Source organism: Petaurus breviceps, unplaced genomic scaffold (genome assembly GCF_028583685.1).
Source record: "Petaurus breviceps papuanus isolate PSGF00001 unplaced genomic scaffold, PetGlider_PUasm1.0 227, whole genome shotgun sequence".
Taxonomy (NCBI): domain Eukaryota; kingdom Metazoa; phylum Chordata; class Mammalia; order Diprotodontia; family Petauridae; genus Petaurus; species Petaurus breviceps.
The window spans coordinates 2738571-2751849 of NW_027185896.1; the positions used below are offsets into that span (position 1 = coordinate 2738571).

At 42.6% G+C, this 13279-nt stretch overlaps 2 pseudogenes; both read left to right on the forward strand.

The window, feature by feature from the left end:
- The first annotated feature begins 656 nt into the window (after window positions 1-656).
- LOC138166895 (protein-glucosylgalactosylhydroxylysine glucosidase pseudogene) lies at window positions 657-2477 on the forward strand (annotated as a pseudogene).
- An 8591-nt stretch (window positions 2478-11068) lies between these two features.
- LOC138166896 (cyclin-dependent kinase 11B-like) lies at window positions 11069-12162 on the forward strand (annotated as a pseudogene).
- The last annotated feature ends 1117 nt before the right edge of the window (window positions 12163-13279 follow it).

Sequence of the window (13279 nt, forward strand, 5' to 3'; positions counted from 1 at the left end):
TAGCATTTTCCATTACGCGTATTTAGGAATTGTCTTAGATCCTTGTATTGAATAGCTTTAATTATTAATTAGAACTTAATATGTGCTTAATTAAGTACTAATTGCTTAAAACTGTATTAAGAATTTTAGAACACTGTACTATGCTCGTGAGTGCTATCCAGTGTGTACCCCCCAATGTCAATTAACTAGTTAACATCAATTAGGTAGGCAAAGTAAGTTTACAGAAAGAGGTATTTATTAATGTTATGCAATAAGAACGGCTGGCTTAGAAATATAGCCCCCAAAGTCTGGCTCACACTGTCCCCCCATGCACAAAAGCTCCCCAGAGAGAGTGGGTCCGGGCTCAGAGACAACCTGTAGGGAGCGCACTTCCCGCAGCTCCTGGTTTCTCAAGTCCTCTTTGTGGACTGACTTCCGCCTTTGGGACCACACCTCTCTGGGGCTTCCGAGAGTGAATGCTCTGGTGGAAGCCTCGCCGTCTCTAGCGGGTCTTCTGCTCCCTACCACCCAATGCTGCTCCAGGGAACTTCCTGCCAATAGGAAGCCCAAATCCTCCAGTCCTTTAAAGCTCCCGAGGCACTAGCCCCATCCCTTGTCCCGCCTGACACCCAGGAAGGCGCCCCGCAGAGACCGCCCAGCTGAAGCCAGGCCCTGCAATGGAGGATGACCCCGCCGCGTTCTCCACCCACTCCCTGCTCGAAGACCCCCGCCTCCTGGCCGCACCTGGGCGCACAGGTGTAAGACCAGGCTGGGGGGACACACACCGGGCAGGCCTTCCAAGTCCTCTCAGCGTTCACCTGCCAGCTCCAGCCTGCCGGGGACTTCCACAGAGGAGGCCTTTGCTCTGGACACCCACGGAGGCCCACAGCATCTAAAGACACAGTCCTGCGCCCCGCTGGTCTCCAGCATGTCTATTGGCCGCTTGGGCTCCACCAGCCAGCCAATCAGTGTTCGCCTCCCTGCTGACTCTTCCCCCACCCTCCCATCTTGCTTTGCACCTGGGCCCTAGCCGCACCATGGTCCTGGAGGAGCCGGGAGATCCTAGTGCGTCTGCTCTGGACCCCAGCTCCTCCATCACTGACGCTGTCAGAGGAAGAGGAGCAGACCTAGGACTTCCTCTGGGTGCTGGGAGGCAGCAAGGAGGAGAAGGAGGGCCAGTTCCTGGAGGCTGCCTCCCTGCCGGGGGTGGAGGCCGCTCTGGGAGGCCTGTGCCCTGGACCTGTGGGGTCTCTTCCCCTCTGGCAGGCTCTTCTAGAGTACTACAGTATTACATGCTGAGCACCGTGCCCCACGTGGGCGCCTTAACATGGGCTCAGCCCCGGGGGCTTTCCCAGTGAGCGCTAGGGGGAGTGTTGCTGGGACCAGGACCTCTGCATCTTTCCAGCGTCTTCTGTTGGACCCAGCAGCTGCCAGAGCCCGGACGCCGGGCGGGCCCTTGCGCAGCGCGGAGGAACTGGGCATCCAAGGTGCCCAATTTGCCTGGAAAGTGCTAGTTCTGGCAGGGAGGTCTGTCTCGAGGAGATTTACAGGATCCCGGAGATCCATGTCAATGGGGCAGTGATGCTGGCCTTTCGGCTCCACTGCCAGGCCACCCGGGATCTGCAACTACTCCAGCAGTCCGGTGGCTGGGATATGGTCAGGGTTGTGGCCGATTTATGGTGTGGTCGAGTGTGCTGAGGAGGAGAATTGCCACCTCCAAAGAGTGATGCCCCCAGATGAGTACAACTCAGGTGTCCACAACCCCATCTACAACAATGTCATAACTTGGACCAACCTGCACTCTGCAGCAGATCTGGCCAGAGACCTGGGCCAGCCAGTCCCTGAACAGAGGGCAAAGGCTGCTGAAAAAAATTAAAGTGCCTTTTGAACCTGAGAGAAATTATCACCCAGAGTTTGATAGCTGTGAGCCTGGAGAGACTGTAAAGAGGGCTGATGTGGGCCTCCTGGGCTACCCAGTGCCTTACCTCCTGAGCCCAAATGTTCCTAGAAAAAACCCAAGATCTAGGAAGCTGTGACATCCTCTGAGGGCCTTGCAATGTCTGGGAGCATGTTTGCTGTGGGCTGGATGGAGCTGAAGGAGATGGAGAAGACCCAGGCACAGCTCAGGAAATGCTTCTCCAACATCTCGCAGCTCTTTGAAGTGTGGACAGAGAACTCAGTGGCTCAGGTGCTATGAACTTCCTGAAGGGGGTGGGAGGCTTCCTTCAGGCAGTCCTGTTCCGACTCACTGGGTTCAGGATCACCGGGTTCAGGATCACCAGGGCTGGACTGATCTTTGACCCTACACGTCCATCCTATCCATGAAGGTCACTGGGGCCTCATACCTGGGGAACAAGCTCTGTTTCTCCTTCTCAGAGGAGATGGTGAGGATTATAGTGACAGCCTCAGGAAGGGGAGGGGCCCCTCCCCTCTTGCCCCTGGGACACAAGGTCTCCTTCCCTGTCACTGCTGGGAGGATCCAGCAACTGCCCTTGTAGGAAACCAGGGGGGCAGACTTACATGAGCCTCTGAGCCCCTCGAGCATCAGGAAGAAAGGTATCCTCTGCTGATGTCCTCTCCTACACTCCCCTCCCATCAGTCCACTGCCAAGGCCTATAGACTGCCTCTGCACGTCTCCCACATGTTACCTTCTTTCCACACCAATGGTCCCCAGTTGGGGTCAGGCCCACTGCCTCCTCTAACTTGCCTCTGACACCAGCCTCTCCTTCCCAGATCCATCTGATGTAGAGGCATCATCCTAAAGCATAGTTCACCCCCCCCCCAACCTTCATGAATTTATGCCTAAATATCTGACTGTGGCATACAAGGCTTTCCACCCTATCATCTCCCCCACCCACCCTCATTGACTGTGGTGCCTACATAATGAAACCTGAATGCTTGACCGTGGCATTCAACACCTCCATCTTCAGCATGCAGAGTACCTTGGTCACTGCCCCATTTTCATCTCTGTACCTTCACTCCATGTTCCATAGGTATAGAATGGCTTCCCCTCCATCCCAAACCTTGGCCACCTACTCAGAGGCTGTATCCTCTAGTGCCCCTTCTTTCCCCAATTGACCTGTCTCTCTGCCTCAGCACCTGGACAACCCCTCTTTTTCCCCTTCTCTTTCCTAAGTCTTTTCGTCAGTTATCTGTGTGTTTGTGTGGCCAGCACTTCATCCATCCCCAGCCCCGGGGTCTACACACAGCAGGAGCTCAATAAATGGTGACAGGAGAATTGAGTTAAAAAATAAAAAAAATAAAGTTAACAAGATTGTCCCTGGGAGGGTGGAGGTCTTGGGGGTGGAGAGGGATTGATTTTTGGAATTCCAGATTTCAAACAATCTGTGGTATAACTAAGTCCGCCAGGGAAAGCCTGATTCCCTTAGACCAAGCACAAGTCATAGCCAGGAGGCTATATTTGTTTTCATTCAACTGACTCAAGTACTCCCTTTTCCCTACCTGATTAAGGGCTAGTCCCCACCTTGGGTTGATTGATTCAGCAGTGGTGTGAAGGAATTTTTTGTTTGTGAATGATCAATTCTTTAATTCTATCAATTCTCATTTGATAAAATTATCTGAGCAGAGAGCATCTTACTCCTTACATTACTTGGCTTTGAGGTGCTTGGACCACCCATATTTTATATGAGGAGCTCCTATTAGAGCCAGAGCCAAAAATCAGCAATTGTGAGGGGCTCTAGACCATTAGGACTGAAACACCCACAAGTTCAAAGTGCTCTAAATAAGGCTTCAGAATCTTACACGGAGTACAGCTGGAGCCACAAGATTCCTCAGCTACTGCCATGCCCAGAAGCACTTAGTTACTCTGAGGCTGTGTCAACCAGCATCGGAGGCTGTTCCTTTGCTGGTGATCCAACAAGCTGCATCTCAGCTTGTGATAAATTGCTGTAGAGTGTGGGGTTACGTTTGCTTTCAGGGAGAGGACAATAAAATAATATTAGTCGTCCAAAGGAGCCAGGACCTTTCAGGGTCCAGACAGAGATTTGATCAATAATGCCTGTCTTTCTGGTTTATCGCCTTAGGAATTGGCTTAAGGGAATTGTCTTATCTTCAGTTTCCCCAGGAGAAGAGGGGGTTTCTACTGGAGCCTATTAGTCTGCATATGTTTGTTGGTAGCAGGTAAGAGAATGAAGTGGAGGGGTGGAGGCTGGGCTGAGCAAGATTCTGAATAGGATGGCTATGAATTCGAACTGTTCCTAAATTAGTCTTCCAGGCTAATGTCTGTGTGTTCTTCTGAGGCTCTTCATACCTTGAAGAATTCTCTCATTTTCCCTCAGCCCCACCTCTGAAGTACAAACTAGGATTCCTGGGCACTGCTTCCAAAAAAGTCTGTAATTCTATCTTAGTCTGACATAAATTTCTTTTTTTTTGTTTGTTTTTCACAACTACCAGAGAGTCCTTTTCCATATCCATCCTCACTTAATTGAATTACAGTAGGCTGATTCTTCCCTTAGGCAGCTGGCTGCCTTAGAAGCTAGTCTCAAGACTCCACAGAACCCAAATCTTTCTGGAATCTTTCACTTGATCTCACAGTTCTTCTGTTGGTAACCTGTCTGTCTGTATTTATCTGTTTATTCATTTCTCTCTGTATGTCTTGCATTCTTCTACACGGGAACTGTTAGGATAACATCAATATCTTTGTCATTGCTTTTGTCCCTCCCAGAATAGCACAATAGAAACTCAAAGAATTTGGCCAACTTGCTGAAAGGCACAAAGATAATGCTATTCTCTCTGTAGCCAGAGCCATAAAAAACATGAGAACTTAAAAGTTGAAAGCACAAGGTATCAGCTAAACCTGCCCCTTCAATTTACAGATATAAAAAGGGAGAACTCCTGGATGTAAAGAATAAGTTACTTGCCCAAGGTCATATTGCCAATTAGTAGCTGATCAATGAATAGAATACCAAATTCTGATATTAACTACATCTGTTACATTGGGGCCTCAATTTCTCCAATCATAATGTGGTTTCTGAGCTCTGCTCCAGAATCTATGACCTTGTCTTCTCTCTGTCTCTTAATCTCTAATCCAGTAGTGTTCTTTCCCCTTCACTGTGATGCCTCAATCAACCTAAATTTTTCTTACCAATCAGTTCTTTTCAACCTGTTTCTTTTTTGTCTACTTGCATACTAGGCTTTTTTTTATTCGATGATTTTTCAATTATTCAATAAATTATTGAATAAATAATTATTCAATAAAGAATAATCATTTTTTTCTCACCCACTGAAAAGTGGGACAGAAAGAGAAGGGAAAGGGAAGGGGGACAAAAAGAACTCTTGTATGAAATAAGTATCATCAGGCAAAACATATCCCCACACTGGTCACACACAGCAATACCTATCTTCTTTTGTATATGAATCCATCATGTCTCTGTTATGGTGTCAGCAGCACTCTTTGTGGGTCTTCTGGAATCATGGTTGATCATTTAATGGATTGGACTTCTTCAATCTTTCAAAATTATTCATTTTTTATAATATTGATGCCATAGTATGAATTGTTCTTCTGGCTCTCCTCACTTTGTGCATGTAGATACGTTTTTCCATGTCTCTTTGAAACTGTCCTTTTTCTCAGTTTTTAAAGCACAATAGTATTTAATCCCATCACTTGCAGCAATTTGTCCAGGCATTCCCAAATTGAAGAGCACTCCATTAGTTTTCAGGGTTTTGCTTGGTTGTTGTTTTACCACCACAAAGAGATAGAAGATGAAAAGACTATGCTTTTTCCAGAAAAAATTAAAATGCAGAATGAACCTAGTACCATAGATTGAAAAATGAAAGAGTCCCTCAGACACAATCTAATCCAACACTCTCATTTTATACATAAGAAATTTAAACCCAAGGAGGATTTAAAAGTCATCTAATCAATTATCCTCATTTTACAGATGAAGAAACTGAGGACCGAGGAACATAAATATCTTGTACAACGTTACCCAAGTATTAAAATAGTGGAGCTAGAACTCAAACCCAAGTTTCTTCTGACCTCAAATGTTCATTCATGCTCTTAAATTATATGAAGGGATATGATATTTTAGAGATGTTAACATGTTTATTTCTTAAATCATTCTTTGAGTCTTGAATACATTCAGGTAATTTGTAAATTTTTTTCATGGGGAGTTATTTTAAATAGTCAGAAAGAGCTGAAAATAAGTATACTGATTCTAACATGTGAGCTCAGTTCCATAGCCACATTAAAGTACAATTCTCATTTGTGGATGCCTGAGCTGCACTTGAAAGTTTCTCAATAATTTACATATTAAGTAAATCCTGGTGGTGACATGAAGTTGTTATCTGAGAATTCCATAGTGTTCTCTAATGTTCTGATATCTCCAGAGGTGCAGCTCATAAAACTATTTCAGGGGCTCAGCACAAAATACCTATTGTAACCCAAGGCTAGACCTACATGGAACCAGTCCCTACTATGATCAATATTCAAACTAAGACATACAGTCCATTTGTCTCCCTGGGAGCTATTTTACTGTCAGCAGAGACAAGGAGTAGACACACACACTATCTCTTTCTCACTGTGTCTCTCTCTCTTTCTGTTTCTCTCTCTCTCTTTCTCTCTGTTTCTCTCTCAATAAACTCCATTTACTCCCTATACTCCCTTTGATTCCAGGACCAAATATAAAATACAGTTTGGCTTTAAAGCCCTTTATAAGCTGACCCTTCCCTACCTTTCCAGTCTTCTTACACTTTACCCCCCTCCACTTAGCCCATGACTCAGTGACACTGACCTTATTGCTTCCAACATAAGACTCTCAATCCCCCAACTCAGAATCTTTTCCCTCCTTACATCCCATGCTTCAAATGCTTTCCCTCCTCACCTCAGCCTTCTGGCTTCACTCACATCCTTGAAATCTCAGCTGAAAAGCCACAGTCTACAAGAAACTTTTCTCCTTCAATACTAGTGCCTTCCAATTTCCAGTTCTCTGCCACCACAAAGGCATCTGCTATATACATTTTAGGTTCTTTTCCTTTTTCCCTAATCATCTTTGGAAATAGACCTAATAGTGGTATTTCTGGGTAAAAGAGTATAGCAGTTTAATTGACTGAACAACTTGTGGTGTGATTGTGATGGAATAACACTGTGCTATAAGAAATGAGGAGTTCAGTGGTCTTAGAAAAACATGGAAAGACTTCTATGAGATAGTGAAGAGCAAAATGAGCAGAACCAAGAGAAAGTTGTCTACAGTAACAGCACTTTGCAATATTGTTTTAAGAATGACTGTGAGTGAATAAATCATTTTGACTATTATAAATACCCAAATTAACTATAAAGGACATGTGAAAAACGGTGCTATCTTCATCCAGAGAAAGAACTGGTAAATGGAAGTATGTATAGAATAATTATATATATATATATATATGTATATATAACATCTGTGTTGTATATATGTATACCTTGTATATGTATATATGTGTACATATTTATATGTGTGTATATACATACCTATTTATGTCTAATGGTAGCCATCTCTAGGGCAGGGGGGAGGGAGAGGGAAGAAAAAAAGAAATTTACATGACAACTATTACATATTTAAAAGGAATAGCAAGTTGTACATAACAGATTTGCAGTTTCATTTGCAGTCTTTTTTTATTATACTGTATTATAGGAATGTTTGTTTTATTCCACAAATTAAAAATAAATAAAAATACTAGTGCCTTTCCTCAGAGATTACTTCCAGTTAGCACTGTATAACTGTTTGCATGCTGCCTCCTCCTTAAGAATACGAGACACATGAGGACAAGAACTGTTTCTGCCTTTCTTTTTACCCCCAGTGCCTGACACATAGTTGGCATTTAAATAAATGCTTGTTCACTTGACTTAAAGAATCCCTACATTATAGCCTTGACTCAGAAACATGAATATTGGAAGCTGGCAGCGGCTACATAAGTCACCAAATCCAGTGACTTTATTTTATAAATAAGGAAATTGAGTCTTACAGAGAATGGGATTTGCCAGAGGTACACATAAGCCTTCACAAGTTCAAATTTAGTGGAATTAGCAAAATCTCATCCTTAACTGCTGGTTAGGGAAACAGCTAGTGTTAAAACCCAGAACTCCTGATTTGTTTCTAATTGAGGGCTTTCCCCTCTATTTGAGACTAGACTTCCCTATCTTGATGAGGCTAGAAGCCAAGGAGTTAATACTGAATCCAAAGCTTTAAATTAATCTTCCTCATTTTAGTTTGCTAGTTACCCCTTAGACATCCTGGTAGTTCCCTGCTCCAGAGGAGCTCAGAATATTGATCCGAGACTTAACATGCAAATCCAGCTAGCTTCAGCACCACTGTTGTACAGAACTCCAGAACTCAAGAGATCCAGCAGCCTCTGCTTCCCCAATAGCAAGCTTCGCAGGCAAGCACCACATTCTTTCAGAACACATGAACACCTGCTTTGGTCTAGAGCAGGGTAATAGCACAGGCTCCAGGAAGGAAGCTCTAAGCAGTAACAGAAGGGCACTCACTATGGGGTACGAGGGGAACGTGCAGCACTGGAGTTGCATTTCCCCATCCTCCCCCAGACCCTGCACACATGCACACTCACACGTGAGAGTCTTAGTACAGTCCCTGGAGGTGGGGCGGGGGACCCCTGAACCCTGTGAAAAGGTCAATCCAACCCTGAGCTGACTTGCATGAATCAGATTTCTCCCGGCTGCTTTCTCCTCCTCTTCTCTCTCCTCCTTCCTCCCCCCTACCTCCCTTCTCCCTTCTCCTTTCTCCTCTTAAACTCAATATGGGAGAAAGAGAAACAGAAGAGAATCGTGTGTATAACACACACACTCACACAGAGCAAGGAAGACAAAGGCACAACAGAAATAATGAAAGCAGAAAGGGGGATAGTGTTTGGAGAAAGAGAAGGGGGAGGAAAAGGAGAAGGGGGGAGGGGGAGGAATGATAGCAAAACCTAAACTCTGTTTCCTGTTGTGCAAAGATTTGCTGACTATAAAAATCTCCCAGAACAAGTGGGTGGAAAGATGTAAGAGGAAGGTGACTTAGATATTAGTGGCCCCTTTTGGCACCCGCCACTTTTCCGTTCCTTCCTTCCTTGTATTACTCTCATTACTCACACTCCCTCCACCAGCCAAGCCCCACGTAGCCCGCATGCCGGCGCGTGCCCACACACACGCACACAGATACACAAGCTGATTGTGTTTTCTTAGCTTGACATGGTACTACTCTCTATCAGCTCTGGGACCAGGACTATGTGGGAAACGTGCAAACTGGAGCCGATTCGTAGGAGGCGTAGGAAAACAATGTTAGTCTTTTTATTTTTTTTCTTTAATGAACAAATTCTGCCCCTACCCCCCCCCCCACACACACACACTATATACAACCCAAATATCTATTTGCATATTGAGCATGTCATTGGAAATATCACTGTGTAATGACAGAAGATAATGAAAAGAGGTTGAGTGGCATCCCAAAATAAGAAGTTTAAATCATAATGGTGCATTGAAAAGGGGGTGACTGACCAGGAGCCCCACTCCAGATCTGCCACCTGTGAAATCTCCAGCAAGTCACCTAACACTGTGCCTCAGTTTCCTCATCTGTAGGAGATGTTGATATATATATATATATATATATATATATATGCAATGACTCCAACAGCATCATTGGAAAGATCACTAAAAGGAAGCCAAACGCTAATGCCACCAGAATGACCTCAGAGAAGAGACAGTGAAATAGACTACCAACCTCATGGCAGAGAAGAGAGGCAAGAACTGATAGGCCAGGCCATTTTATATTTTGTCTGATAAGGTCATTATGTCAGGCATTTTTGTTTATCTCAGTTTTTTGCTGTTGTTTTATTTGTTTACTACCATGGAATTTTCAATTATGAGAGAGATGGAGTATATTTCTAGAAATGGCTGATCTCTAAGAGAAAAAGCATCAATAAAACTTAAAACTAAATCAAATCATGTAAGAGTTTTTGATCGGTGTCATTCTGTCGAAGAAAAGATATCTATGTATTCATAATCTAGTTGTAGCTCAGCATTGACATAAATGTAGATATAGAAATAAAACATACTGTCGTTCATGATTTTAATCTTCCTTTACTACTACTATCCTCTTGTCAGTGGTAAATAAAGTTAAAATTTACAAAATTTGGGTACCTTATAAGTTTTTTTGTTTAAATTATTTTAATCAAGTATTGGTTATTATACAATTGATACTTGATTACTTTTTTAATTTGTTGTACTTCAGTAACTTTTCAAACCTTACAGTAAAAGTGATAAACTATCTCTTAATGACTCAAGATAATGACCTAACAATTTCAATGCAAGAGAATTGTGTTACCTTGAAGACTAATGTAGAAACATAGTAGGAAGACCCTGATTTTCCATGTAAGGAATTTAGTGTACTAAATAGACTCAGACAGCTAACTATTGTAGTGATATGGTTAATTCTTATTGTTTGAATTCTGTCTGCTTGTTATAGATTTTTTTTTCTGATTTTGTTCTGTCAACTCAATAAATATTTATAATGAACCTACTATATGTTGAGCCTGAAATATCATGTCTCAATAAGAGCAAATAGGCTATGAATGAGAGCTTGAGTAGCTTTTCAAAGAGTAATATTTATGCTCTATTTTGGCTTCACAGGGCCTTTCTTCCCCCCTTTTTTCATACTGTTGGTTTATTATAATCCTTTTGCCTACCATTAATAGAGATCTACCTTTTCTCTGCAAACTGTACATTTTTAGCTGCCCTCTCTATTGTGGGCTACTCTTTTTTCTCTCCACTTCATAACTAGAAGCTGATGTCAGTACCCTATCACCTATCATCCCTATGACCATTTTCAAATCTTTGCTCTGCCACCATCACTGAATAACATTTCCTTTTTCAGTAAACACTGACTGTATTGACCCCCTAAACTCCCTCTAACTCCTAATGATTTTTGCAACCTATGTTTGCAATCTAGAGACTCTTTGCAATGGTGTAGATCAGTGATGTCAAACTCAAATGGAAATGGGAGCCACTAAACCATATGTAAGGATGGCTACAGGCCGCCTATTGACATAGAAAACCCCATATTAACATTATCTATGTTCTATTGTACTTTTATCTATTTTGTTAAATATCAGCAACAACAAAAAGACCAGCTCAGCTGAGTCTTCATCAGCAGAGCTGGTTCTGAGGAGAAAGAAGAGAGCAATAGTGAGGAATCAGAAGAGGAAGAAGAGGAGGAGACAGCAAGTGATTCTGAGGAATTTCTGAACAGTCTGTTAAAGAAGTGAATGACGAAAAAAATAAGTGAAGTGGAAGAGCAAGAGAACGGAATCCATATCAATTGTTATAGAGTCAAGGTTTGATTGAAATTTGGGAGAAACAAAGAAGAGGGTGAGGGGATATGGCAATCCAACACTATGGTGGAAGGAGATTACATCCCAACTCTCCAGCCTTATCTCCCATTGAGTTAAAGCAGGAGCTCCCCAGATACCTCCCTGCCCTACAGAGTTGTCAGAATGTAGAAGAATCCCAGAGTCTGAACAGGAAAAAAAGGATTTAAAGACTGGTGAAATTGTGTCTCTGAAATGGTTGAAAATGGAGAAGGACAAAGAAGGCTTCCTGATTATCTCCTTCAGGGAAATCAATACCATCCTGAAAGCTCAGCACCCAGACATTGTCACTGTCTAGGAGATCATGGCGGACAGCAACATGGGCAAGATCTATATCATGATGAATTATGTGAAACATGACCTCAAGAGCCTCATGGAGACAATGAAGCAGCCCTTCCTGCCAGGGGAATTGAAGACACTGATGATTCAGCTTCTGTGAAGTGTAAAGCATCTTCATGACCACTGGCTCCTTCTCCAGGATCTAAAGACCTCCAAACTGCTCCTCAGTGGGCACTTTAAAACTTGGTGATTGGGGGTTGGCCAGAGAATATAGCTCCCCATTAAAAGCTGACATGCTTATGGTGGTGACCCTGTGGAACTGGGCTCCAGAGCTGTTACTAGGAGCTAAGTAAAATCCCATTGCAATAGACATATGGTTAGTGGACTGTATACTTGCAAAAACTGTTAACTTAGAAACGTATGTTTCCAGGGAAATCAGAGGGTGACCAGATCAACAGGTCAATGACTGAAACAACTGAACAACATGAAGAAGGATGGCGGAAAGTTATGGGCAATATCATCATAGAAAATAGTAAAAAATAGAAGAAGAGAGAGAACTTTCAGCCATACCAACCCAAATATGCCTGTGAAACTTGAAGAAGGACAAAATAATGTACTTGAAATGGATCATATTTTCCAGTACTTTCATGTTGATCTATTCCCATCATCAGTGGCAATATTACTTTTGCTGTTGTGTCATTTCAGTCATGTTCAACCCCATTTGGAGTTTTCTTGGCAAAGATACTGAAGTGGTTTGCCATTTTCTTAAACAGCACATTTTACAGATAAAGAAACTGAGGCAAACAAGGTTAAGTGATTTACCCAGGGTCATATAACTAGTAAGTGTCTGAGGCCAGATTTCAACTCAGATTTTTCTAACTCTAGGCCAGTGCTCTGTCATCTGCACCACCTATCTGTCTGGTAATAGTACTAGCCCATTTGTATTCTAAACACATATCCAATCTGGTGTATGATGAAGGGAAAATGGCACCTAAAAAATGAAGTAGGAGAGAATGATTGGACCAGACTAAGTAGTTTGCTCCTTGAGAGTAGAGACTATTTCATTGCTGCCTTTGTATCTCCGGTGCCCAGCTCAGTACCTGTCACATATCAAATGCTTATTAATTGAAATAAATAACAAGTTTGAAAAGTATTTATAAATCAAATAAAACATTCACACACATATTATTCTTTTGGAAGACAAAAAAAGATGAAGAATGTAATGTATAATGTCTTTTTATAGTGCTGAACTAATCCTCCAAATTAAAAGGAATAGTTAGTTTCTGAACTCCAACAACTTTCATAAAGAATTAACAATATCTTTCCAGTTATACAGAATTGCAATTTGGACTTATCCCAGAGTGCTACATGGAATATGACAGTTAATGAGGCTGAAGAGACTTCATAGCTGTTTATTTCAGATTTCTACATTAGGAATCATAACTACTCTAGTCTAGACTAACTCTGTTCTTGGCTGAGTTTTAATTACTGGGAAAGTAATTATGTACAGGACTCAAAATGACTATGAAAATTATGAATCTGAATTGTATGGTGAAAAGGGAGCTAGACAGGAAGCACTCACCCTTAAGTCCTAATTTCATCTATATCTGTGTGACCTCAGACAAATCACTTTTCCTCTGTGAAACTCAGTTCCCTCATT